The 5,000-nt window shown below is 37.6% G+C and overlaps 2 non-coding genes across 2 annotated transcripts; one reads left to right on the top strand and one right to left on the bottom strand.

The window, feature by feature from the left end:
- The first annotated feature begins 3,188 nt into the window (after positions 1-3,188).
- Positions 3,189-3,270, top strand: Trnas-aga (transfer RNA serine (anticodon AGA)). The gene has a single exon. It is a non-coding gene; the product is annotated as a tRNA-Ser (tRNA).
- A 377-nt stretch (positions 3,271-3,647) lies between these two features.
- Trnas-aga (transfer RNA serine (anticodon AGA)) lies at positions 3,648-3,729 on the bottom strand. Its single transcript has one exon. It is a non-coding gene; the product is annotated as a tRNA-Ser (tRNA).
- Positions 3,730-5,000: the final 1,271 nt, after the last annotated feature.

The following is a 5,000-nucleotide window of genomic DNA, read 5'->3' as shown; positions in this document are numbered from 1 at the left end:
AAAAATGATGAAATATTACGTTTTGATTAACTTGAGTGACATGAATTCCAGGAGGGAGGAAAAAAAAGAGGAAGAGGAGGACGAGGACCAGGAAGAGGAGGAAAAGGAAAAAAAATAAGGAAAGAAGGATGAGAAAGAGGGGGAGGAGGAGGAGGACGGAAGAAAGAGAGATGGCGAAGGAAATAGACGAAAGAAGAAAGTAAGAAAAATACGAAAAAAATAATAGAGGAGGAAGAAAGTATTCTTTAAGTTTTTCTGGTCAGTTTTGTATTTCAGTAGCGGCAAAATAGTGGGCTCTTAATTTCTTTTTGCCTGGTCAGTCTTTTCCTCACCTGAGAAAAGGAGGAGGAAGAAGAGGAGGAGGAGGAGGCGGAGGAGTAGGAAGAGGAGAAAATAAATAGTAGTAGAAGAACACAAGTAGATGGAGGTAAAATGACAAGAATTTTTTTCTTTACTACAAACTAAGATTTCACAACTTACTGCCTTTCAGATATATTTTACCCAAGTTACAACGTCGTAATTGCGAAACTGATGCAAGAACGCAATAATAAACAGGAAGTCAGGGAGAGTTGAACGTCGGGCACCGCTCGTCTTGACTCAGATCCAGGCAGGATCTCGGTACTCGATCAATTGGCTCAAGGTTTATTCTTTTTTTTTTTCTGAAGTGTATCAGTGTAGTAGCAGTGGTTGTACCATTAGCAGAAAGACTGTTTCAGATATTTACAACACTGTTAAAGAAAAGATATAGCTTACGAGTAATTGACTTTAAACTTACCAGGAGTGAGAGAAAAAAAAAGCAAAAAGGAGGAGGAGGAGGAGGAGAAGAAAGCTGTGATTCAAGTAATGGAGAATCAACGGATTGGAAACGGGGGAAAAAAATAAAATAAATAAATAAAAAAAAATTTCTTGAGTCGACTGAAAATTATTTTGGAAGCAAGACAAATGTGACGTAAGGGAAACTAAGAAGACGAAGAGGAGAAATTGACTCTTTTTATCTATTTATTTTTTACAGCAAACCAGTGATGATAAAATATTAGGCTGACGTTTGTGTAATTTTTTTCGTTTTCTTTTTTTTTATTTTTAATCCATTAATAGACGCTAAAATGGTGAAGAAATGGTTACCTGAATCTTGAATTTGGGTTTTCCTCCTTTTTTCACTTTCTTCTTCAGTTTCATGCCTTCTTACATTTTATCGACTTAATTCATTAGTTAATTCATTCTGTCTGTCCTCCCGTCCATCCGTCATTCTCTCTCTCTCTCTCTCTCTCTCTCTCTCTCTCTCTCTCTCTCTCTCTCTCTCTCTCTCTCTCTCTCTCTCTCTCTCTCTCTCTCTCTCTCTCTCTCTCTCTGGTGTAGTGGTTAACACACTCGCCAAGCAAACGTGAGTTACTGAGTTCGATTCTTACTGAAGATGCTGAATGACTTCTCACACACACACACACACACACACACACACACACACACACACACACACACACACACACACACACACACACACACACACACACACACACACACACACACACACACACACACACACACACAAAACATTTCTTCATCACACACAAACATTTCTTCATCTTATCCCCTTGACTTTATTTTCCTTTCGTCCTCTTCTACTCACATTTTTCGTTGTTGCCTTTTCTTTTCTTTTCGCTTTTTTCTTCTTTCTTTAACTTTTTCCTTTTTTCCTTTTTTCCTTTTTTCTACTACTACTACAACTACTATTATTACTACCACCACCACCACCACCACCACCACCACCACCGCTACTACTACTACATCCTCCTTTTCTTTTTCCCTTTCCTCCCCACTCCTTCCTCATTTCCATCCTCTCCCTGTCCACTCGTCATTTTTTGTCGCTCCCTGCTTATAATTCCACGTATCTTCTCTTAGCCATCCGAAATGTGACAGATATAAATTTCCTCATAGCTCTCTTTTTCTGTCTCCATTTTCAGGTGAGTTGGTTACCTGGGCGGGACGTAATTTGTGCTCCCCTACGTATGTAAGTAATTGGTTCCCATTCTTTGTACTCCTTTTTCTTTTCTTTTCCATTGCCTTTTTTATTGAATTTCCCTTGCCGTTCTTTTCTATTCAGTGTACAGTTTTCGGTTTTATCCTCTCTCTCTCTCTCTCTCTCTCTCTCTCTCTCTCTCTCTCTCTCTCTCTCTCTCTCTCTCTCTCTCTCTCTCTCTCTCTCTCTCTCTCTCTCTCTCTCTCTCTCTCTCTCTCTCTCTCTCTCTCACAGACAACGTAAGGCAGTTAGTAGTATGACATGAACGCAATATTTCCTGTGTGTGTGTGTGTGTGTGTGTGTGTGTGTGTGTGTGTGTGTGTGTGTGTGTGTGTGTGTGTAGAAAACGCGTTACTTTATATGGCCAATATTTTAATAGCTTGTGTTGCTGCAAATACATCCAACACTCTGTGCAGCATTTTCATCATTGCTAATTGAGGAGCCGGAGTGACCAGTATTGCACGAAAGGAAAGAAAGACATTGATGGTAATTTTGCAACTTGAAAGGTTATTCCTGGAAGCCAATCGTATCGTTGGAACTTAAAACCTTTTGGTGTTTTGGAGTCTTCGTAAACTGAATATAAATTGCGTATTTTAAATTTAGAGATGATCTTAAAAGGCAGCGGAAACAAGCAGTTAAGGTAATTCAGGTCCTCTAATGGCTATAATATTGTTATTAGTCTGTACAGTCCCTCTAATTGTGCTGAGGCGGAATAATGAGAGGACATGGTTATTATGAGTCGGTGTTAATGAAAAAAAGGAAATATTGGTAATGCATTGTTTGTGGTTTTGATTATCGTATTTGTTAATAATTTGTAAGCCTTTTTTCTTTTAATGCTGGACATGACTGAAAAGCACTAAGTGTTTCACCTCCGTTGTTATATGATGAAAAATTTGTACTCGTATTTTCATAGATTCTCCATCTTGCTTATGAGTTTCTTATTGTGATTTCATCGGATACTACTTTTGTATTTGATTTATTGTTTCCTTGGATTTACCTTTATATTACAATCATACGTGATTTTTAGTGCATCTCCTCAGTCATGTTTGGATTAAGCAGTTAACACTAAGAAGGCAGTGATGGCCGATCTTTTCTCGTATTTATCATTTTATTGCTGTCATTTTTCCTGTACTTCATCACTCATAAACAAGTTGAGCAAGTCCTCTTTCAATATGCAGTGATGGCCGAGTGGTTAAGGCGTCTGACTAGAAATCAGATGGGATCTTCCCGCGTAGGTTCGAATCCTACTCACTGCGAGGGGTACGTAGATGAAATTTTATTCCCATTTTTAAGAAAGAGGATGAAATAGTGCCGCGCTACCATCCTGTCAGCCCAAGTCCAACTGTAGGTAAAATAATGGAGTTTGTAATTGCGGAGGAACATTTTGGATCATTTAGAGAATCACATAATGATAAAGGATTCACGGCATGGCTTCACGAAGGGGGGAGGTTATGCCTCAAGAACTTGTTGAGCTTTTATAGCAAAGTCTACGAAGCAGGCAGATAGTGGGGATAATTACGAACTCAATATACCTGTGCATACGAGTATTCATTTAAAATTAGGCTGACTGGCTAGTAATTTAACATTAATATTTTATCTTTTATAAAAGAATTAAAATTTACCCAATATATTTCGCAGTGAGTAGGATTCGAACCTACGCGGGAAGATCCCATCTGATTTCTAGTCAGACGCCTTAACCACTCGGCCATCACTGCTTGTTGAAGGAGACTTGCTCAACTTGTTTATGAGTGATCAAGTACAGGAAAAATGACTGCAATAAAATAATAAATACGAGAAAAGATACACTAAGAAAATACAAAAGTATTATGTAATGGTGAAATCGGAAGTCATCTGGCAAAGCACTCCTCCAAAGGGCTCCTGAACAAGGTTAGGGCCCATGGGATAGATGGGAGTTAGGTTAAGCGTCAAAGACTCATAATTATTAAAGGACTAAATCCGAGTGAGATCTAGTAATCAATTTGGTATCACAGGGATCAGTTTTAGGACCATTATGATTTTAAGTATACGTTAATGATATAGACCATGAGATTATTGTACCGATGTTAGTGCATAGATTTGTGGAAGACACGAAGAAAGATGCATTAATCAATTAGGTCGGCTTCGGATGCACTCGCCCTGCAGACAGACTTAGACAGAATGAATAAATGGACGGATACATAGCAAATGAAATTCGACATTATCAAATGAAGAGTACTTATCGCAGACCCTAAAGTACTTATCGCAGATCCACACAATTGGTGCACAATAAAGAACGAGGCTCTGGTAATATTGAGGATGAAAAAGATTGTCGAGGTATAATCAGCTCTGGTTTCGGTAAGAGAAAACAATACAAAAAAGAACCACTCAAAAAGAAAAAAAAAAAAAAAAATAAGCAAATGGTGTATTGGGAATAATTTTTAAGAGAATTAAATATAGAAGTACTGAAATAATAATAAAGTTATATTTGACACTTCAGACATCATGAAGAATTCTAGATTTTGCTGTGCAGTGCTGGTCCTCCAATTACATGAAAAAAAAAAAATCAGTACAAAGGAGAATGAATAAAGAGATGAAAAAAAAAATATATATAAAAGTATTCCCTACGAAAAGGGATTAGAGCTTTTAAAATTGCATTCCATAGGCAGTCAAAGGGTAAGAGAAGTGGCAGGAGGTCTTTAAATCGTCTAAGCAATATGAGGAGGGTGACGGAAGCAAAATGAGGATAGAAGAAAGTGAGTTCAGTTCAAATTGGATAAAGTTTAAGTTAAAAAAAAAAAAAAATACTTAGGAACTCTCTATGAATAAAGCGGTAGTTGAAAGGAACAGACTCAATAATCAGGTTGTTAATGCCGAGTCGTTGCGGAGCTTTAAAAGATTATATAATTTCAAATATATTGATTATCGGTTATGTTCTTACGTTCCTCCTCCTCCTCCTCATTTTCCTTCTCTTTCAACAACAACAACAACAACAACAACAAACAAAGAC

This window comes from Scylla paramamosain, chromosome 7, assembly GCF_035594125.1.
Source record: "Scylla paramamosain isolate STU-SP2022 chromosome 7, ASM3559412v1, whole genome shotgun sequence".
NCBI classification, from domain to species: Eukaryota; Metazoa; Arthropoda; class Malacostraca; order Decapoda; family Portunidae; genus Scylla; species Scylla paramamosain.
Note: the sequence above shows the minus strand (reverse complement) of the source record. Positions and strands in the feature narration are given on the sequence as shown.